The 24,192-nt window shown below is 42.3% G+C and overlaps 1 protein-coding gene across 6 annotated transcripts in view; it reads right to left on the reverse strand.

Moving 5' to 3' along the window:
* LOC137369810 (protein tyrosine phosphatase type IVA 3-like) overlaps positions 1-24,192 on the reverse strand; it is a 246,789-nt gene that overhangs the window by 114,182 nt on the left and 108,415 nt on the right. The window contains exon 1 of one of the 6 annotated variants that reach the window (XM_068031346.1): positions 4,717-4,902. The exons of the other annotated variants lie outside the window; for them this stretch is intronic. The gene's annotated coding sequence lies outside the window, so the exon portion shown is untranslated. Of the gene's footprint in view, positions 1-4,716; positions 4,903-24,192 lie in introns of those variants that run through there. 6 annotated transcript variants of the gene reach the window in all.

Here is a 24,192-nt window from a genome sequence, read left to right on the forward strand (position 1 = left end):
CAAGAACATCCCTCCTCAGATAAGGAAACCAAAACTGCACACAATATTCCAGGTGTGGCCTCACCAAGGCCCTGTATAATTGCAGCAAGACATCCCTGCTCCTGTATTTGAATCCTCTCACTATGAAGGCCAACATACCATTTGCCTTTTTTACCGCTAGTTGCACCTGTATGCTTACTTTCAGCGACTGGTGTACGAGAACACCCAGGTCTCGCTGCATATTCCCCTCTCTCAGTTTATAGCTGTTCAGATAATAATCTGCCTTCCTGTTTTTGCTGACAAAGTGGATAACCTCACATTTATCCACATTATACTGCATCTGCCATGCATTTGCCCACTCACTCAATTTGTCAAAGTCACCCTGAAGCCTCTCTGCATCCTCCTCACAACTCAACCTCTCACCCAGTTTTGGGTCATTTGCAAATTTGGAGATATTACATTTAGCTCCCTCATCTAAATCATTAATATATATTGTGAATAGCTGGCGTCCTAGCACTGATCCCTGTGGTACCCCACTAGTCACTGCCTGTCATTTGGAAGAAGACCCAGTTATTCCTACTCTGTTTCCTGTCTGCCAACCAATTTTCTAACCATCGCAATACACTACCCCCAATCCCATGTGCTTTAATTTTACATGCTGATCTCTTATGTGGGACTTTGTCGAAAGCCTTCTGGAAAGCTTCAGGATGATTTTGACAAGTTGAGTGAGTGGGCAAATGTATGGCAGATGCAGTATAATGTGGATAAATGTGAGGTTATCCACTTTGTCAGCAAAAACAGGAAGGCAGATTATTATCTGAACAGCTAATGATAAACCACATCCACTGGCTCCCCCTCATCAACTCTACTAGTTACATCCTCAAAGAATTCTAGTAGATTTGTCAAGAATGATTTCCCTTTCGTAAATCCATGCTCACTCTGTCTGATTCTACCACTGTTCTCCAAGTACTCTGCAATAAAATCTTTGATAATGGACTCTAGAATTTTCCCCACTACCGACATCAGGCTGACTGGTCTATAATTCCCTGTTTTCTCTCTACGTCCCTTTTTAAATAGAACATTAGCTACCCTCCAATCTGTAGGAACTGTTCCAGAGTCTATAGATCTTGGAAGATGACCACCAAATGCATCCACTATTTCTAGGGTCACTTCCTTAAGTACTCTGGGATGTAGATGATCAGGCCCTGGGGATTTATCGGCCTTCAATCCCATCAATTTCCCCACCATTTCTCTATTAATACTGATTCCTTCCGTTCCTCCCCCACACTAAACCCGGTGTTCCCCAACATTTCTGGTATGCTATTTGCGTCCTCCTTTGTGAAGACAAAACCAAAGTATGCATTTAGTTGGTCAGCCATTTCTCTGTTCCCCATAATAAATTCCCCCGCTTGACTGTAAGGGACCTACATTTGTCTTCACCAACCTTTTTCTCTTCACATACCTATAGAAACCTTTACAGTCAGTTTTTATGTTCCCCGCAAGCTTACTTTCGTATTCTTATTTTCCCCTTCTTAATCAACCCCTTGGTCCTCCTTTGCTGAATTCTAAACTGCTCCCTATCCTCAGAAACAGTACTGGCACCCCACCCATCACAAACATTCTCTCCCTCCACCACCCATGCATCGTGGCTGTAGTGTGTACCATCTACGAGATGCACTGCAGCAACTCTCCATGGTTTCCTTGAGAGACCCTCTCAACTTTGCATCCTATACAACCTAGGGGGACAATGGTAGCAAGCAAACGAGAACTCCACCATCTCTAGGTTCCTCTCCAAGTCACACACCACCCTGACCTGGAAATATATTGCCGTATCTTCATCAGCACTCGGTCAAAATCAAACTCCCTACCTAACAGTACTGTAGGAGTACCTTCACCACGGTGCCCTGGTTCAAGAAAGCTGCTCACTACCTACCACCTTAGTTAAGGATAGGCAATAAATGCTGGCATTGCCAGTGATACATACATCACATGAACAAATTAAAAAATGCTTTGCCAGTGGATAGGCGTATTAGGGCCACTGTTAATTGTTACTCGTGGAAATAGCACACAGAATTGTATAATGTAATCCTGATATATTGACAAAAATACTAGAATTCCATGCCATGAAATTTGACTTCTTCAGCCAACATAAACCAGTCAATGAAGTACTTCTGAAGCGTAATCACTGCTGTAATGTATGAAACGCAGCAACCAATTTGCACACAGCAAGCTTCCATAAACAGAAATGTGACAACGACCAGATAATCTGCTTCAGTGGTGTTGGCTAAGGGAACAAATCTTGGCCAGGACCAAGCAGAGTTAATTATTTTTATAACCAGTTTTAAAGCATAGTTTATAATAAATAGGATTATGGGAGTCTTCACAGAGTTAATAAAGAGAAACTGTTTCACTGACAGGATGGTTGGGAACCAGACACAGATTTAAGATAATTGGCAAAAGAATCAGAGGGAAGAGATTCTGTTTAACACTGCACTGTGATCTGCAATGCACTGCCTGAAAGGGTGGTGGAAGCAGATGCGATAATAACTTTCAAAATAGACTGGATAAATACATGAAGGGAAAAAATTTGCAGGGCTATGGAGAAAGAGCAGAGGAGTGGGACTAATTGGATAGCTCTTTCAGAGCTGCACAGGCATGACGGGCTGAATGAACTCCTCCTCCTATGCCATAAGATTATATAATTATTTGCTAATTGTATACAGCGCATTAACATTGCACTCCGCTTTGCCACTAAACAGCGTTCAGTTATGTATCTGTGGAATAACCCAAAATATATATTTACCATTATTTGGTTTAACATGGACTCAGGATGTAAAAACAGTGGAATGGTACCTCAGAGGAATAGAATCTAGGCGTTGTTTTAAATTACAGCACACATTTCACTCATAGTAACACTTTGGATTGAGCTAAATCTAACATAAACCCAGCAGCAGTTCAGTCAGCCACTTCAACTACTCATTCACTGGTGTATAAGTTGCATTCAGGAGTCCTCCAGGGTTTTCCTACAAGAGGGCATGTAAACTTGTCAGTGCAAAAAAGGGGTCAGTTTTCCAATATATCACCATCTCAAGCAAAACAATTGGTAGATTGCCTTTGAATATAGAGTATGGAGATATCTTTGCAAGCTTTTTTGGCAAAGTGTGACTTAAGTATCATCTCACTTTTGAAAAAGGTAAAAGGTCAATGTCAGACAAGAGAGAAAATAAGGGACAGCAGTTATCTTGAGTGCATTTAAAATTGTTTATGATTTTCTTTAGCAATAAAGAGCAATTTTGTTTTGGTAAAAATAAATTGCAACTTAATTTGGTGTGATAAACTATCGGTCATTGAAAATACTTTTAGCAATTAAATCTAGTTTTATTTCAGTAATACAAACTTGGGTCACCTGGCAACCAAAGGCCCTCCTGCACCATTCTTAATCAACGTGCCCACCTGCAGCGAGAAAACTAATGCAAAACAAGGAACTCTGCTTTTGCCACAGTCATGAATACGGGTGGAGGCATAATAAACTTTAATTGTTTTAGTCTGACTTTAGGCAGAGGCGGGAAAATGGCTCATTTTGATGTGGCGCAATAACTAAAGTAACTCACTTCCACCATATTTTTCTGTAAAGTCTGTGTTAGACTAACAGAGCAGGCTGCAGAATTGCAATTACTACAGCAGAAGTTTTCAGGAAATTCCAGGCCATGGAAGCCTGTTGCTGCTCACCCAGCCATATACCTTTAGTGACACAGACAAAAAAAAAAATCCCTCAAGATTACCATCTGCTTGGGGCACTAGCACTATTTCATTTATATTACACCACTGCTGCTGAAGTTAGCAATACACACACAGATGAACAAATACAGAACACCAAATTTATACTATATGCCTTCAAAAGCCCTTTTTTAAGGGTCTTCAGCATAGAATTTTATGATTATTCAAGTTAAATGCATATAATTGAAGTTCATGATGGTGACTTCAGTCGCATAAGGGTCATAACAACACAGGCACGTCAACTACTAACTGGAAACTTATATGCACGCTTTCTGATCCAATGCCTCCTTTCCCAGTCTAGTGCTCCTGAAAATCAGATAGACAATAATCTTGTAAACATTGGCATACAAGACTTCTACCATATGGATCAAAAACAGAGATCTGAACAACAAGCAGCACAAGAGCAAACTACGCTCTAAATCCTTCCAACCGATTTCCCCACTCCTGCAAAATTAAGCTTTTGCATATTTTGATGCTTTTGTGGGTCATTTTAAGAATGTTGCAGAATGGAATTAAAAGGCATCCTCCCACAACACAGAGATCATGCTCAGTTCATTTCCTTAATTAACCTTACCAAAACTAATTACCAAAATTCTGTCAGCCCAACTGCACAAGAAGCAATATTTTGCAAACAATGGTCCATCTTCATCTATGTACATAGTTAAAGTCCTATTCTTAATCAGATATTCAGCATTAAGAAACTAGTCTGGTGGAAATTGCTTTACCTGGGAGTTTTTCACATCAACAATTCTAGACTTCAGCAAATACACAGTTTAGTTTAGACAGATGATTTTCGAGATTGCTACAACCTTATCAATTAACTGGAAAGATTACCAGACTGTTAAAATGAGATGCAGCGGTTGCTAAAAGCGGGTTAGAATTGCAGGGAAAATATTACAACAGTCCAAACAAAGAGCTGCTTAAGGAGAAGACTGAGGGCAACACAAAAGAAATCCTCACGTGAAGCTGTGCACAGTTGCACTGGTTGGAAGTTCATCTCATTTTGCACTAAGTCTTCTGAACTGCATAAATGTTCCTTTATAACATGGGCTACATCAGCCTGTGCGATAAAAACACCCATCAAATGATTTTTAACTGCATTATTTTAGTTTCCTTTGCAGGCATATCAGAACGCACTAAATGCTTAAACTCGACAGCTGTTTCCCTTTCAGATGCACTATAGGAAACCACACACTAAAACAAGTGTTTCCTTAGCAACCACACTACCACCGATACACAGGGGACTCAGTCAACCAATTAAAGATGGTCCATTTTACCCTCATTCATAACAGCAACAATGATTTTTTTTCTTACTGCTTTAATGGAATATCATGGCCCGGACTTTGTAGTCAGCAGTGAAAGAACAGCACTTGCTGCTGACCTCGAAGAAATCTGGTCATAAGATTTACCGGGCTGTGCGCTGTTGATTTGCCCTATTATAACATCAATTTCATTAAGGCACCAGCTATGGGGATCGCTGGCATTCAGCAACAGTGACATCATCAAGCAGAGTGAACAGGCAATCAGACTGAAGAATTTTCACTGACAGCAAACCAGGAAGTGAAAAGCACTGAATATTCTCCAGTTTTTAAATCATTTTACAGAGAATGAAATAAAGATTGGGACATACACATGGGATTAAGGGAGAAGCCGAAATATCAAACACACTAAAAAAAAAGTAAATATTAAAAATCTATCGAATTATCATGGAATGGAGGGAATGACATTCCAGACTTCTAAAATTAGTTTACCAGGGCAAGAGAGGTTGTTCAGCAGTAATTATGACTTTAAAAACTCAGTGACACTTCACTAGGCAAGCTTCAACTTTTTCGATGGTTTTTACAGCGAGAATAATGCAGAAATAGTTGAAGTACATGTCCAATCACTGATTCTGTGCTGATTACAACTATGAAGATGGCAACAGCGCACCCAGTGGAGGAGCAGGGCATCATTGACAGCCACTTCCAGATTTCCACATTTAACAGTGCATACGCAGACACCAAGAGTTGCTGTCAGCTTTACACAGTGATCATGGTAAATGCTGACAGTTTTGTCTCAGTTTCAGGCTCACATCTTCACTGTTCCCTACTTCAGGTCTTTAAGCTGATGGTATTAATATTCAATTTGCATCCACAGTAAACAGATAGGACCACCTACTGTATACCATATTTATCCAACAGTTTAATCTGATACAACGTACTGGTGAGAAAGAGTTTCATAAAATACCACATTTGATACACATTTCTGTTGAAAGCAATAGGTCAAGTAATCTTTGAGAAGTTGAAGGCAAGCTCTTTTTGTCATTTCTGGTTTCAGTTTTTTAAAAACATAAGCAGTTTTAAAGGTTTTATCTGTCCGTAGGACTCAGTTAGACAGCACCTGGTTTGAACATCATTTTGCATCTACCGCCGCAGCATCTACCACACTTGACTGAACTTTGAGGAGGTGACTAGATGTGTAGATGAGAGTAAAGCAGTTGATGTCGTCTACATGGACTTCAGTAAGGCTTTTGACAAGGTCCCGCATTGGAGATTGGTTAAGAAGTTAAGAGCCCATGGGATCCAGGGCAATTTGGATCCAAAATTGGCTTAGTGGCACGAAGCAGAGGGTGATGGTCGAGGGTTGTTTTTGCAAGTGGAAGCCTGTGTCCAGAGGTATACTGCAGGGATCAGTGCTGGGACCCTTGCTGTTTGCAGCGCACATTAATGATTTAGACGTGAATATAGGAGGTATGATCAGGAAGTTCGCAGATGACATGAAAATTGGTGGTGTCGTAGTGAGGAGGAAAGCCTTAGATTACAGGATGATATAGATGGGCTGGTAAGATGGGCAGAGCAGTGGCAAATGGAATTTAATCCTGAGACGTGTGCAGTAATGCATTTAGGGAGGACTAACAAGGCAAGGGAATATACAATGGGTGGTAAGACCCTAGGAAGTAGAGGGACCTTGGTGTACTTGTGCATAGATCACTGAAGGCAGCAGCACAGGTAGAAAGGTGGTTAGGAAGGCATACAGGATACTTGCCTTTATTAGACGAGGCATAGAATATGAGCAGGGAGGTTATGATGGAGCTGTATAAAACGCTAGTTAGGCTACAGCTGGAGACCACACTATAGAAAGAGTGTGATTGTATTGTAGAAGGTGCAGAGGTGATTCACCAGGATGTTGCCTGGGCTGGAGCATTTCAGCTATGAAGACAGGCTGGATAGGCTAGGGTTGTTTTCCTCAGAGCAGAGAATGCTGAGGGGGGACCTGATTGAGATACAAAATTATGAGGGGCATTAATAGGATAGATAGGAAGAAACATTTTCCCTTAGCGGAGGGGTCAATAACCAGGGGGCACAGAATTAAGGTAAGGGGCAGGAGGTTTAGAGGGGATTTAAGGAAACATTTTTTCACCCAGAGGGTGGTTGGAATCTGGAACACACTGCCTGAGGGGGGTAGAAGCAGGAACCCTCACAACCTCTAGATGAGCATTTGAAACGCCATAGCATACAAGGCTATAAATTCTGGAAAATGGGATTAGAATAGATTGGTGTTTGATGGCTGGCACAGACACAATGGGCCAACGGACCTATTTCTGTGCTGTATAACTCTATGACAATATTATGGCGGAGGTGGAGAAGAAGAAGAAGAACAAGAAGTATTTATGTAGCACCATTAACTTAGTAAAATGGCCCAAGGCACTTCACAGGAGCATGAGACAAACAAAATTTGACACCGAGCAACATAAGGAGATACTAGGTCAAGAGAGGTATTTTTTAAATGAACATCTTAAAAAGAGAGGTTGAGAGGTTTAGGAAGGGAATTCTAGGGGGTTAGGGCCTCAACAGCTCAAGGCATGGCCATCAATGCCGGACAGGTTAACATCAGGAATGCTCAAGAGTGCAGCTATCTCAAGGGAGTTGCAGGCACGAGGAGGTTACAGAGATAAGGAGTGCCGAGGCCACACAGTGATAAGAAAACAAGGATGAGAATTTCAAAAATCGATGCATTGCTTAACTGCGAGCCTGTGTAAGGCAGACAGCATAGGAGTGATGGGTGAACAGGACTTTGTACAGGCAGCAGAGTTTTGGAATGACCTAAGCTTATGGAGGGTAGAACGTGGAGGGTCACTCAGGACAGCGTTGGAATAGTCAAGTCTAGAAGTAACAAAGGCAAGAATGAGGGTTTCAGCAGCAGATCAGCTGAGACAGGACAGAGTTGGACAATGTTAGAGGTGGAAATAGACAGTGATCTACAATAAATATGTAATTAATATATAATATATGCTACAGCATAGGGATGGGAAGCATGCTTTCCAAACTGAAGTGTTCTTCCACTTCTCTGCAGCCTTGCTTTAAAGTTCAAGGTTTTGAACAGATTCAAACATTCAATAACACCAACTGACCAGTTATTGTCTAATGTAAAATTACTGATCCATGTTTAACTTTGTAGAACTGACACTGAGCTTTCTGATGAAACTAGAGTGGAATACTAGACTTTGATTTTCAAAATAAAAGGCTAGGCAGACCCACACAGAAAAAGTATCTGCAGTACTTTTAGCCTTGAAGCTGTAACTATGGTTTTTACGTGTTGTGCACACATTCTAAACTTTTGTAAAATGGTCTAAAATCATTTTCACAGTCAACAGCATTGTTTCTAAAATAAGCTCCTTCTTTAAAAAAAAAATCAATAGAACCTGGCTATTTTGCAATCATTGTACAAGTGGTGGACAGAATCATTTATCTGCTGAATGGAGCATTCTGGCCCAAGAAAATCAAAATGCTTTCCACTGTCACCAACTCATAGGAACAATGGGTCAGATTCTGTTTATGGTTAAACTAACTTTACTGTATACATTACAACAACTAATGGATACAGAGTGATTTCATGTAACCACCCAACCACTGGATAAAACATGATTAAGAGCAGATTATACACAGGATGTTGGATGACTGTCAATAACTTTTACAAAGCACTACTTCAAATCAAGAAGTTTTGACAGCATAACCTTGTGTGCTTAAACGGACCTAACTCAAAGCGTCATCAGGTAGTTTAAAATTACTACCTTAAACTTTACTGCCAAGCATTTTGATTGCAATGTATTTTTTGATGACCTGTTCCCAGGCTATTTAAGAGAATAGCTATACTGACTCCCTTCAGTCTTCCCTCACTTATTTGTGGGAAGCAGCTGGTCTCTGCTTGGCTCCTCCCCACACAGTGCAACTTGGGAATTGTGGACAAGAATCCCACATTCCATCAACTGGAGTGCTGCAAAAATCAACTTTACATGTAGTTTACAAAAAGGGTTACACCTTATATTTATAAAAAAATATAAAAGGTATATAAGGTATTTTAATGAACAGCTTTTCTCCTTAACAATGGTAACTGATCAATGTATTTTCAGCATTTGCTGTTATTTAAATTTTGTTGAGGTTATTAAATGCTGAAGCCATAAGAAATAGAAGCAAGAATAGGCTGTTTGGCCCCTTGAGCCTGCTCTGCCATTCAATAAAATCATGGCTGATCTGATCGTGGCCTAAACTCCACTTTCCTGCCTGACCCCCCATAACCCTGGACTCCCTTGTCAATCAAAATTCTAACTCAGTCTTGAATATATTCACTGAGCTCAATCTGAAGATGATGACCAAATCACTATAGTTTCAAATATGAATTATGGAAGAGACATTTTTCTATTCAAATTTAGCATCAGCATTTTAGGTACATTGCATCTCTTGCAATTTTATTACCTGAAGCAGTTAATCAATTAAGAGCTGGTGAATCTGTCGTAGTCGTAAGGTGGCTCCTTAAGTTTAAGTGCAAAGTCAAAAACGGAGGTGCCTAGTACAGCTTGCAATGTGTTTTTGTAAGTAAATAACTGGATATAAAATAATTCACCATTTGATGCATTAACATTTTGGGCTGAATTTTATTAACGTGCTGCACTCCGCGGCAGCGCGCTTTGAACTCTGCTACCTTCCGACATGGAAGTTCCATTGTTGAGCCCCCGCGACATTACATGCGGGGGATCATTTAAATAGATTAAATCATTTTCCCCACTGCCCCACCCCTCCCACCTTGAAAATTTTATTCCTCCCCCTCCCCATCAGGTTTTTGCCGCGGAACTCCACGCCATACGGAGTTCTGAAAGGCGCGCGAGGTGCGATCAGCGGCCGTAAAATCGGCGTGGGACGGCCACTGCCAGTAGGTAAGTTCATTTACATCTAATTTATGTTAATTTAAATATGGCGGCAGGGCCGCACCGAGGTCCCCCCTTCTCGGAGGTCGAGGAGGGCTTCTCCCCGCAGAATTTTACAGGCCCTCCCCGCTGCAACCCATGGCGTCGAGGGGTTGGTAAAATTCAGCCCTTTGTTTGGCACCCGAAGGATAGGTGGGTAAACACCTTGAACATTTTCAGCTGATCAGAGAGCCAGCATAGAGCCAATGGTATGTGTTGCCTGAAAAAATCAGATTAAATTTTTTTGAAGAGGTGATTATAGTGGTGGGCAGGGGACCGTCTATGGATCTTATTTATATGGACTTCCAGAAGGCATGGGATAAAAGTCCCTCATGAGACTAAAGTTGAAGCTCATGGAAGTGAAAGCAACTTATTGACCTAGTTAAGAAATTGATTGAGCAGAAGAGGTGAGCAAGCAGGGATAATGAGCAAGTGCTCTAAGTAGGATGTGACTCATGATACATAGATCATTAAAATGTAATGAACAGGTACAGAAAATAATCAAAAAGGCCAACAGAATGCTCGCCTTTATATCTAGTGGACTAGAATAGGAGGGCATAGAAATCATGCTTCAGCTATACAAAGCCCTGGTTTGACCAAACCTGGAGGACTGCGAGCAGTTCTGGGCACATTTTAGGAAGGATATAAAAGCGTTGGAGAATGTGTAGTATGGATTTACTAGAATGATACCTGGGCTCCAGAAGTTAAGCTATGAAGAGAGTTTAAACAGTCTAGGGTTGTATTCCCTGAAATTTAGACGGTTAAGCGGTGACTGAAGTTTTATAGATATTAAGGGGAACAGATAGGGAGAAACCATTTCTATTAGTAGGGGTTTCTATGGTTAGAGGACATGACCAAAAAGATTAGAGGCAGACCTTTCAGGAGTGAAATTAGGAAACAGTTCTTTACACAAAGGCTGGTAGAAGTTTGGAATTCTCTTCCACAAATGGAAATTGAAGCTAGGTCAATTGTTAATTTTAAAACGGAGACAGAGAGATTTTTGGTCGCCAAAGGTATTGAGGGATATGGGACAAAGTCGGGAAAATGGAGTGAGGCCACAGATCAGTCATGACCTAATCAACTGGAAGAATAGGCAGGAGGGTCTAAATGGCCAACTCCTGTTACTATCCTATAGAATGAATAAATCAGCAACTTTTAAAAAAAGTCTCATGATCGATTTACTGGAAAATGGTTGCAAACCATCAATCACCACATGCAAACTGAATGACACCAAAGTGGGAATGCAAGTCAAGCAATAAATAGGAACCGTTGTTAAAAAAAAAAATCTGCAACTCATACATCCTGGCAAAAATCTAAGATAAAATACTATTTTAATAATGTAAATCAAATTTCCATATATTCTACTTTTTAAAAAATAAAATAATTGCTAAAATAGTGAACTTGAACGACACAAATTGATTGGAGGACAAACCTCTCCAAGTTCGCTAGCTCTTCTAAGCCAGTTCTTTAAACATAGAACAGTACAGCACAGTACAGGCCCTTCGGCCCATGATGTTGTGCCGACCCTTTAACCTACTCTAAGATCAAACTACCTACATACCCTTCATTCTAATAGAACATAGAACAGATTGTTGAAATGTTTTCTTTCAAAAAAATGTATACATTCTAACACCATATTTCTGACTGAATCATTTTTTTTTTTAAAAACTGCTAATTTGCCATTATTCAAAAATGTTTAGTTGCACAACGTTAAAATCATACTATGTGTATAGTAGCAAATGAAAAAGATTCAAGTTTCAAAGGATTTCCACCCGAGATCGTGACTATATTCTCTTTTCAAATCACGACAAATCTGCTAAAGATGTTTCCAAATTTATTCTCAGGACGTGGGTCACACTGGCAAGGCCAGCATTTATCACCCACCCCATACTGCTCTGAGTAGGTAGCCACATCTTTAACAGAGTTGCTTGTTAGGACATTCAGTGGGCAATTAAGAGTCAACCATGTAGTGGTCAGACTGGGTAAGGTGAGCAGGCTTTGTTCCGTAAAATCTGAAAACTTTTGTCACTTCTACAGATACTATTTTAAAAATAAACTGAATTCAAATTCTCAAACAGCCAATGAGGGATTCAATTTTAGTCTCTGGATCACTAGTCCAGTAATGTAACCCCTACAACTACTCTAGCAGCATATATCTTTTGTTAATTTTACATTGATCAACGACGACAGCTTATGTGTACATAGCACACCGAACATTCTAAAACATTCCAAAGTGCAGTTCTGATGAAAGGTCACTGACCTGAAAATGTTAACTCTGCGTCTCTCTCCACAGATGCTGCCAAACCTGCTGAGTATTTCCAGCATTTTTTGTTATTTATTTCAGATTTCAAGCATCTGCAGTATTTTGCTTTTATTTATCCCAAAGTGCTTCACAGGAGCCTTAAATTTGACATCAGCAACACAAGGAGATATACGGGCAGATGACCAAAAGCATGGTGAAAGAGGTAGATTTTAAGGAGTGTCTTTAAAGGAGAGAGAAAGAGAGAGAGAGCGAGCGCTGAAGAGGTTTAGGGAGGGAATACCAAAGCTTAGGCCCTTGTCAGCTGAAGGCATGGCCGCCATTGGTGGAGTGATTAAAATTGGGGAGGTGCAAGAGGCCAGAATTGGAGAAGCGCAGATATGAGGGTTGTAGGGCTGGAGGACGTTAGAGATAGGAAGGGGTGAGGCCATGGAGAGATATGGAAACAAGGATGAGAATATCAAGGCATTGCTTAACCGGGAGCCAATGTAGTTCAGCAAGTACAGGAGTGATGGACTTGGAGAGAGTTAGGATAGACTTGACTATTCCAATGCACTCCTGACCGGCCTCCATAAACTTTTTTTTTTCCCCTACAAGATGCACTGCAGCAACTCGCCACGGCTCCTTTGACAGCACCTTCCAAACCCACAACCTGTACCGTCGAGAAGGACAAGGGCCGTAGGCGCATGGGAACACTACTACCTGCAAATCCCCCTCCAAGTTACATCCTGACTTGCCATTCCTTAATCACTGGGTCAAAATCCTGGAACTCTCTCCCTAACAGCACTGTGGGTGTACCTACACCATGTGGATGGCAGAGGTTCAAGGCAGTAGCTCACCATCACCTTCTTAAGGGCACTTAGGGATAGACAGTAAATGCTGGCTTTGCCAGTGATGCTCACATCCCAAGAACGAATAAATAAAAAAATGTTCAGAGTGCAGAAAATGGGAGGCTGGCTAGGAGTGTATTGGAATAGTGAAGTCTAGAGGTAACAATGGCATGGATGAGGATTTTGGCAGATGAGCTGAAGCAAGGACAAAGTCAGGTGATGTTGGAGTTCGAAATAGGCAGAGAGCGTTAAACTAAACGGGGGGGGGGGGGGGGGGGGGCGGTGTGGTGAGGGGTCAAGCCTGGGTAGATGCTGCAAACCAAGGGGTACAGTCAAGGCAGGAGAGCAGAATAATAATATGGGAAATGAAGGTCAGAGAATGTCAGGAAGGGACAGAGAAAAAAAGACCTAAGAACACACCAACGGTCAAGACTAGATTTTACAAAGACGACAAAACTAAAGGCTCTATATCTGAATGCACGTAGCATTCATAAAGTAGATGAACAGATTGCGCACGCTGAAGTAAATGAAAATGAACTGATAGCCATTATGGAGATGTGGCTGTAGGATGACAAGGATTGGGTCCTGACTATTGAGGGATATGACATCCAAGAAGAATAGGAAGCTAGGCAAAGGTGGAGGGGTAGCACTATCAAGGATGGCACTGGTGCAATAGTTAGAGATGACCTTCGTTCAGATGATCAGGATGTAGAATTGGTTTAGGTGGAGATGAGAAATAGTAGGAGAAAGAAGTCACTAGTGGGTCTGGTCTACAGGCACCCAACAGTAACCACATGTAGGATGAAGTCTACAAGAAAAAAAATATTGGGTGCTTGTGATAAAGGGACAATAATCATGGGTGATTTTAATCTACATATAAACTAGAAAAATCAGATTGCCAATAGTAGCCTGGATGAGGAGTTCATAGAATGCTTGCGATATAGTTTCTTAGAGCAGTAAGTTGTGGAACCAGAGAGTAGGTTACATTAGACTTGGTATTGTGTAATGTGACGATTAATTAATGACCTCAGAGTAAAGGCACCTCTAGGTAGCAGCGACCACAATACAATTGATTTTACATCCAGTTTGAAAGAGAGAAGAGTGGGTCTTAAGACTAGTATTTTAAGCTTAAATAAGGGCAACTATGTGGGCATGAAAGATGAGCTAGCTGAAGTGAACTGGGTTACTCAGCTAGGAGATAGATCCATAAAGAAGCAGTGGCAGACATTTAAGGGGATATTTCAGAATACTCAGGATAAGAATATTCCTATGATAAAGAAAAATTCTAAGGGGAGCACCCACCAGCCGTGGTTAACTAAAGTAGTTAAGGAAAGCATCAAAACTTAAGGAAAAGGCACATAATTGCGCAAAAATGAGTGGCGGGTCAGATGATTGGTCAGAATATAAAGAACAGCAGAGAAGGACTAAAAAGTTAATCAGGAGAAATAAATTAGCATATGAGAGGAAGCTAGCTCGAAATGTAAAAACAGATAGCAAGAGTTTCTACAAATATTTGCAAAGGAAAAAAAGTAGTGAATGCTGGTCCTCCAGAAAGTGAGAATGGGGAGTTAATAGTAGATAATAAGCAAATGGCAGACGAAATGAATATTTTGCTTCTGTCTTCACAATAGAGGATACAAAAAACATTCCAGTAATAGCTATAAATCAGGGAGGTGGAAGGAAGAAAGGAACTTGGTGAAATTACATTCACTAGGGAAGCGGTACTGAGCAAACTGTCGGAGCTGCGGGCTGACAAGTCCCCGGGTCCTAATGGGCTTTATCCTAAGGTGCTAAAAGATGTGGCTAATGAGGTAGTAGATGCGTTGGTGTTAATTTATCAAAATTCGATATATTCTGGAAAGGTTCCATCAGACTGGAAAGTAGCAAATATAACCCCTCTATTCAAGGCGGCGAGGGAGGCAGAAAACAGGTAACTATAGGCCAGTTCTGATGAAGGGTCACTGACCTGAAGCATTGACTTTGCTTCTCTCTCCACAGATGCTGCCAGACCTGCTGAGTGTTTCCAGCACTTTGTGTTTTTATTTCAGATTTCTAGTATCTGCAGTATTTTGCTTTTATTATAACCATAGGCCAATTAGCTTGACGTCGGTCATGGGGATGGTGTTAGAATCAATTAAAGGAGGCTATAGCTAGGTACTTAGAAAAACTCAAGGCAATCGGGAATAGTCAGCATGGTTTTGTGAAAGGGAAATCATGTTTAACCAATTTATTGGCATTCTCTGAAGGAATAACATGCGCTCTGGATAAACCGTACTTGGATTTCCAGAAGGCATTTGACAAGGTGCCACATAAAAAGTTATTGGGCAAAGGTGGAGTAAAATGTCGGAAAATGTGAAGATGTTCACTTTGTCAGGAAAAATAAAAAAGCGGGGTAGTACTTAAACAGAGAACAACTGCAGAAATCCAAGGTGCAGAGGGATCCAGGTGTTTCAGTGTATGTTTTTTTTTTAATTCATTCATGTGAAGTGGGCGTCGCTGGCCAGGCCAGCATTTATTGACCATCCCTAATTGCTCGAGAGGCAGTGGGGAGTTGCCCTCTTGAACCGCTGCAGTCCATGTGGGGTCGGTACACCCACAGTGCTGTTAGGAAGCTAGTTCCAGGATTTTGACCCAGCAACAATGAAGAAATGGCAATATAGTTGCAAGTCAGGGTGGTGTGTGACCTGCAGGGGAACTTGCAGCTGGTGGCGTTCCCATGCATCTGCTGCCCTGGTCTTTCTAGTTGGTAGAGGTCGCAGGTTTGTAAAGTGCTGTCTAAGGATCCTTGGTGCATTGCTGCAGTGCATCTTGTAGATGGCACACACTGCTGCCACTGTGCATCAGTGGTGGAGGGAATGAATGTTTGAGGATGGGGTGCCAATCCAAGCGGGCTGCTTTGTCCTGGATGGTGTCGAGCTTCTTGAGTGTTGTTGGAGCTGCAGCCATCCAGGCAAGTGGAGAGTATTCTGTGCCTTGTAGACAGTAGACAGGCTTTGGGGAGTCAGGAAATGAGTTACTCACTGCAGGATACCTAGCCTCTAACCTGCTCTTGCATGGCAGGAATGTTACTTGCCACTTATCAGCCTGAGGGGTCACGAATGGTGAACATTGTGCAATCAATGAACAACCCCACTTTTGACCCTGTGATTGAAGGAAGGTCACTGATGATGCAGCTGAAGATGGTTGGGCCAAGGACACTACCCTGAGGAACTCCTCCAATGATGTCCTGGAGCTCAGATGATTGACATCCAACAACCACAACCATCCTCCTTTGTGTTAGGTATGACTCCAGCCAGCGGAAAGGCCCCCCCCCCCCCCCCACCCACTGACTCCAGTTTTGCTAGGGCTCCTTGATGCCATACTCGGTCAAATGCTGCCTTGATGTCAAGGGCAGTCACTCTCACCTCACCTCGAGTTCAGTTCTTTTATCCATGTTTGAACCAAGGCTGTGATGAGGTCAGGAGCCGAGTGGCCCTGGTGGAATCCAAACTGAGCATCACTGAGCAGGTTATTGCTAAGCAAGTGCTGCTTGATGGCACTGTTGATGACACCTACCATCACTTCACTGATGATTGAGAGTAGACTGATGGGGCGGTAATTGGCCGGGTTGGACTTGTCCTGCTTTGTGTGTACAGGACATACTTGGTCAATTTTCCACGTTGCAGGATAGATGCCAGTGTTGTCGCTATACTGGAGCAGCTTGGCTAGGGGCATGGCAAGTTCTGGAACACAGGTCTTCAATACTATTGCCGGAATATCGTCAGGGTCCATAGCCTTTGCAGTATCCAGTGCCTTCAGTCGTTTCTGGATATCACGCTGGGTGAATTGAATTGGCTAAAGTCTGGCATCTGTGATGCTGGAGACTTCAGGAGGAGGCAGAGATGGATCATCAACTTGACACTTCTGGCTGAAGATTGTTGCAAATGCTTCTGCCTTATCTTTTGCACTGATGTGTTGGGCTTCCCCATCATTGAGGATGAGGATATTTGTAGAGCCACCTCCTCCAGTTAGTTGTTTAATTGCCCACCACCATTCATGGCTGGATGTGGCAGGACTGCAGGGCTCAGATCTGATCCGTTGGTTATGGGATCACTTAGCTGTGTCTATTGCATGCTGCTTACGCAGTTTGGCACACAAGTAGTCCTCTGCTGTAGCTTCACCAGGTTGACACCTCATTTTTAGATACGCCTGGTGTTGTTCCTGACATGCCCTCCTGCACTCTTCATTGAACCAGGGTTGGTCTCCTGGCTTGATGGTAATGGTAGAGTGGGGGATATGCCGGGTCATGAGGTTACAGATTGCGGTCGAGTACAATTCTGCTGCTGATCACCCATGAGGCGCTGTGGGCTCCCAGTTTTGCATTGCTAGATCTGTTCGAAATCTATCCCATTCAGCACAGTGATAGTGCCACACAACACGATGGATGGTATCCTCAATGTGAAGGTGGGACTTCATCTCCACAAGGACTGTGCAGCGATCACTCCTACCAATACAGTCATCGACAGATGCATCTGTGGCAGGCAGATTGGTGAGGATGAGGTCAAGTTTGTTTTTTCCTCTTGTTGGTTCCCTCATCATATGCCGCAGACTCAGTCTAGCAGCTACGTCCTTTAGGACTCGGCCAGTAGTGGTGCTACCGAGCCACTCTTATTTATATATTTAGAGATACAGCACTGAAACAGGCCCTTTGGCCCACCGAGTCTGTGCCGACCAAGAACCACCCATTTATACTAACCCTACAGTAATCCCATATTCCCTACCACCTACCTACACTAGGGGCAATTTACAATAGCCAATTTACCCATCACCTGCAAGTCTTTGGCATGTGGGAGGAAACCGGAGCACCCGGCGAAAACCCACGCGGTCACAGGGAGAACTTGCAAACTCCACACAGGCAGTACCCAGAATTGAACCCGGGCCCCTGGAGCTGTGCCGCCCATTGAAGTCCACCACCCAGAGTACATTCTGCACCCTTGCCACCCTCAGTGCTTCCTCCAAGTAGTGTTCAACATGGAGGAGTACTGACTCATCAGCTGAGGGAGGGCACTAGGTGGTAATCAGCAGGAGGTTTCCTTCCCCATGTTTGACCTGATGCCATGAGATTTCATGGGGTCCAGAGTCAATGTTGAGGACTCCCAGGTCAACTCCCTCCCTACTGTATACCACTGTCCCGCCACATCTGCTGGGTCTGTCCTGCCGGTGGGACAAGACATACCTGGGGATGATGATGGTGGTGGTGTCTGGGACATTGTTTGTAAGGTATGATTCAGTGAGTATGACTATGTCAGGCTGTTGCATGACTAGTCTTTGGGACAGCTCTCCCAACTTTGGCACAAGACCCCAGATGTTAGTAAGGAGGATGTTGTAGGGTCGACAGGTCTGGGTTTGCTGTTGTCGTTTCCGGTGCCTCGGTCGATGCCGGGTGGTCCGTCCAGTTTAATTCCTTTTTATTGACTTCGTAGCGGTTAGGTACGACTAAGTGGCTTGCTAGGCCATTTCAGAGGGCATGCAAGAGTCAACCACATTGCTGTGGGTCTGGAGTCCTTCCCTGAAGGACATTAGTGAACCAGATGGTTTTTTTTTTACAACAATTGACAATGGTTTCATGGCCATCATTAGACTAGCTTTTTTTTAAATTCCAGATTTATTAATTAAATTCAAATTCCACCTTCGGCTGTGGTGGGATTCAAACCCATGTCCCGAGAGAAATACCCTGGGTCTCTGGGTTTCTAATCCAGTGACAATATCACTACGCTACCGCCTCCCCCATGTGTCATAAAAAGTTAGTATGCAGTTACAGCAAGTAATAAAGGCGGCTAATGGAATGCTATCCTATATTAGGAAAGAAATTGATGATAAAATGTTATGCTTCAGTTATACAGGGCATTGGTGAGACTACATCTCATACTGTAGTTTTGGTCTCCTTATTTAAGGAAGGATGTAAATGCGTTGGAGGCAGTTCAGAGGAGGTTTGCTAGATTGATACCCGGAATAAGCAGGTTGTCTTATGAGGAACGGACAGACTGGCCTGTTTTCACTGGAGTGTAGAAGAGTGAGGAGAGACTTGACTGAAGTTTATATGATCCTGAACCTTCTTGACAAAGTGGATGTGGAAAGAATGTTTCCTCTTGTGAGGAAGTCCAGCACTATGGAGGGGACACTATTTTAAAATTAGGAATCACCCTTTTAGGACAGATGAGGAGAATTTTTTTCTGAGGGGTGTGCGACTTTGGAACTCTGCCTCAGGAGGTGGTGGGGTCATTGAATATTTTTAAGGCGGAGGTAGATATTCTCGTTAGGCAAGGGAATAAAAGGTTATTGGGGCTAGATGGGAGTGTGGAATCCGAGACACAAAGATCAACCATGATCTTATTGAATGGCGGAGCAGACTAGAGGGGCCGAATGGCCTACTTCTACTCTCTGTTCGTATGTATCCAGTGTTACGCCAAGTTCACATACAGCATAGCTTAAGAGCAAGCTTTATTCTGCACTGCCCAATAAGAAGCCTTCATCCTAACCTCACTGCACCATCTCCCATGCCAGTTATACTGTGGCCTTAGTGAGCGTCTACTGGAGCAGATTTGTGCTGTGGACGTTTACTAGGAAGTGGACCAAAAATACCCAAGCAGGTTTCATATTTGAACCTTGCAGCCAACAGACTTTCATTTCATAGATTTGAACCTAGTTATCAAAGTTGAAAAGGCAATGTCTAAGGTACAGAGGAGACCGAGAATAGATTTAAATTGAGGTGTGCAAAATTAAGAGCAACCAACAGAGTGGATAGGAACGACCTATTTCCATTAGCAGAGAGGTCAATAACCAGGGGGTATAGATTTAAAAGTAATTGGTAGAAGGATAAGAGGAGAGTTGAGTATTGTTTTTCACCCAGAGGATGATGGGGTCTGGAACTCACTGCCTGAAAGGATGGTAGAGGCAAAAATACTCATTGCATTTAAAAAACACTTGGTGATGCACTTGAGGTGCTACAGGGCAATGAACCAAGAGCTGCAAGGTTGAATTAGACTGGGTAACTCTTTCAGCTGGCACAGATGTGAAGGGCTGAATGGCCTCTTTCTGTGCCGTAACGTTTTTGTTTTCTTCTATTTTTTTCACTTCACTATTCCATCAGCTATTCCATCCCTTCATTGGGTATATAAATGCATGACTTTGATATGATGGGATTCATCTCCACATACTGAATTCAGCTTTTGTGATGCATAAACTAGCAGATATCATGATTGGCTCCAATGTCATTTGTAAAGCAGCGAATAGGTCATACTCATCAGTTTAAACCATTTAAGTTGGCTAATGGTATTTAGTTAGCAATTGAAATTGGTCTCAAAATATATTTTAAGCAAATTACAGTGAGTTTTATATTCCTTTTACTTAAAAAGAGATTAGGATTGCAACAAAAATACAATAAATTGTAAACTATTAATCTAAAATGCTGCTGGAAGGAGGGTTCTTGCCAACAGAGTACTGAATTGCAGGCAGTAACCTAAATATGATTTTTCTTTTTGTTCTTGGCAGCAAGATCAACTGTTGGAGCAGTTAATTTCATCCTGCGCATAGCTCGAAGTCTAAATTTTCTTCTCAGAATTGCTCATCCTCTGAAATAAAACTAAACTCCACATCATTCAGACAGCACGCACGACTAATACTCCAAGGGTTAACTGTTTTAAAGCAAGCACTCCACTTTTTCCAGGTATTCCACTTCATCTCGAATCCCTCTCAAACAAACATGAAATTGCTTCACCACCATGCAGTTCCCTAGCAACTTGGCCACCATTAATGAAATTCAATGAGAACAGCCTCATCTTTGTATTCACCTAGCCTGCACTGAATAGTCTGAATCTGCTTTTAACTTGGCGCTCTGGCATAAAGTTGTGACCTCTGAAGATCTGATCGCACTGGATACTCACTTTTCATGGACTCACAAGTCTCCACTTATTTTTAATGCTGAAGTTATTAGATGAGCAGCAGCACCACAGGAGCAAGCGTTGCTTGGAGATTATAGATTTTCTTTTCAGTAATACTCTCCTAGGACTGGATATAAATTAACATTGCCTTAATGTTAAACACTAACTAGAGAAGGCAATGTTCCTTGTATGTCACATGATTAGAGTCAGTTATACAGCACAGAAACAGGCCCTTCGGCCCATTGTGTCAGTGCCAGCCATACAGCACCTATCTATTCTAATTCCATTTTCTAGCACTTGGCCTGTAGCCTTGTATGCTATGGCGTTTCAAGTGCTCATTTAAATACTTCTTAAATGTTGTGAGGGTTCCTGCCTCTACCAGCCCTTCAGGCAGTGTGTTCCAGATTCCAACCACCCTCTGGGTGAAACAATTTTTCAAGTCCCCTCTAAACCTTTAATCTATGCCCACTGGTTATTGACACCTCCGCTAAGGGAAAAAGTTTCTTCCTATCTACACCTCTCAATTTTATATACCTCAATCAGGTCCCCTTCTCTGCTCTAAGGAAAATCCTAGCCTATCCAGTCTCTCTTCATAGCGGAAATGCTCCAGCCCAGGCAACATTCTGGTGAATGTCCTCTGCACCCTCTCCAGTATAATCATATCCTTCCTATAGTGGTGCCCAGAACTGTACACAGCACTCCAGCTGTGGCCTAACTAGCGTTTTATACAGCTGCATCATAACCTCCCTGTTCTTATATTCTATGCCTCGGCTAATAAAGGCAAGTATCCCGTATGCCTTAGTACGGACAACGAAACGCCAGCCAAAGGGGGCAAGTGACAAAAAAAAAAAAATCACAGAATTTTACAGCACAAGAGACCATTAGCCCATCACATTTGTGCCAGCTCTCTTGGAAAGAGCAACTTGTGTAAACCTATTCCACCGTCATTTTCCCAAATCCTTTAAAATTTTTATTTGGCAAATACAATCTCCACCATTTATAGTGGAAAAAGCAAAATACTGCAAGAAACAGAAAAAGCTGGAAATACTCAGTAGATCAAGCAACATCTGTCGAGAGAAAAAAAAAGAGTTAATCTTTCAGATTGACGACCTGTTGTCAGAACCCATTTTCATCAAGTATTTCCAACATGTTCTGTTTTTATTTATAGTGGGCACATCGGTGTGAATGCAATTTGCCCATTATATGCTGGTCAGCCATGGCTGCTGGTAGTAATCTTGCCTCTGAGTTAGAAGATTGGGAGTTCGAGCCCCGCTCAAGAGACTTGAGCACTGAGGGACTGCTGCACTGTTGGAGGTGCCATCTTTCGGCTGAGATGTTTAACCGAGGCTCCAGTTCCCTCTCAGGGGGACATCAAAGATCCTTTGGCATTATCTCAAAGAAGTGCAAGGCATTTCCCCCCAGTATTCTGGGCAATATTTACCCCACAACCAATATCACCGAAATAAATTACCTGATAATCACATTGCTGTTTGTGGGTCCTTGCCGCCTTTCCTACATTGTAACAGTTACATTTCAAAATTAATTAACTGGCTGTACAACGCTTTGGGATGTCCTGAGTCATGAAAGGCACAATACAAATGCAAGTCTTTCTATACAGTGCACAGTAAAACCAAAATGGTACATAAAGATATTTTTAAAAATTAGGCAATTGCCATTTATAGTTTAGTTTAGTTTTAGTTTAGAGATACAGCACTGAAACAGGCCCTTCGGCCCACCTAGTCTGTGCCGACCATCAACCACCCATTTATACTAATCCTACACTAATTCCTACACTACACTAGCACCTGCCTTGCCTACTTCTTAGTAATGAGATGCTGGATGCATCTTCTAAGGTAAGTGATATTTTAAATGAGGTATGAACAGCTGATCGAAACTAAAGCAAAATACAGCAGATGCTGGAAATGTGAAATAAAAATTGAAAATGTTGGTAAACACGCAGGTCAGGCAGCATATGTGGAAAGTGTTCTATTCTGATGCTCAAGTTTAACTTTCCACATATGCTTCCTGACCTGCTGAGTGTTTTCCAGCATTTTCTGTTTTTATTAGTTGATTGAGATGGCCACATTGCAGCAGGGCAGAAATACAAGCTGCATCTTACAAAGAATCCACTAAAATCTTAAAAAGGGCATCCTGCTAACACATCTAGATTAGATTAGATTAGATTAGAGATACAGCACTGAAACAGGCCCTTCGGCCCACCGAGTCTGTGCCGAACATCAACCACCCATTTATACTAATCCTACACTAATCCCATATTCCTACCAAACATCCCCACCTGTCCCTACCACCTACCTATACTAGTGACAATTTATAATGGCCAATTTACCTATCAACCTGCAAGTCTTTTGGCTTGTGGGAGGAAACCGGAGCACCCGGAGAAAACCCACGCAGACACAGGGAGAACTTGCAAACTCCACACAGGCAGTACCCGGAATCGAACCCGGGTCCCTGGAGCTGTGAGGCTGCAGTGCTAACCACTGCGCCGCCCATGTACCGACTGATGCACATGGGTCGCAGGATGGGCAAATATTGCTGAATGCACTCAACTTGCGAAATCTCAAGACTACTCCTCTATTTTATATTATGTTTTAATCCATTAAGGTTGCTATATAAATGCAAGTTGCTGGTGTTGTATTTGCAAGTCAGATGGCACATCATAAATGGAACAGATCCAAACTGGAGAAACGGCCAAGACATTTAAATCCCTCGACTTCTTTTCATGAAGACACATTGAATGTTGTTGAGTACTTAGATAGTGAGGGGGAGGGGGGAAAAAAAAAAGAGAGAAGCTGGATGATTCCCAAGTCTAACACCATCCTGTTCTTCTGTTCCCTCACTCAACCACAAAATTATCACACTTTGTATCGCAATACAATCACCATTTGAAGCAGTTTCAGTACCAGCACTACAACACATGTCCCTCTTATTTTTGACAGTCTGAAGATCAACTTGCCAGTAGTACCTCAAAGTTCAGTTTTGTCATTCCCATCAACAGTCACAAGAACAGAACACGAGAAATAGGATCATGAGTAAGCCATTCTGTCCCTCAAGCCTGCTCCGCCATTCAATATGATCATGGCCTTAACTCCATTTTCCTGCCTACCCCGCTTTAACCCTAGACTCCCTTGTAAATCAAAAATCTGTCTAACTCATCCTTGGGGAAGAGAATTCCAAAGATTAACTACT

Source organism: Heterodontus francisci, chromosome 5 (assembly GCF_036365525.1).
Source record: "Heterodontus francisci isolate sHetFra1 chromosome 5, sHetFra1.hap1, whole genome shotgun sequence".
NCBI lineage: Eukaryota > Metazoa > Chordata > Chondrichthyes > Heterodontiformes > Heterodontidae > Heterodontus > Heterodontus francisci.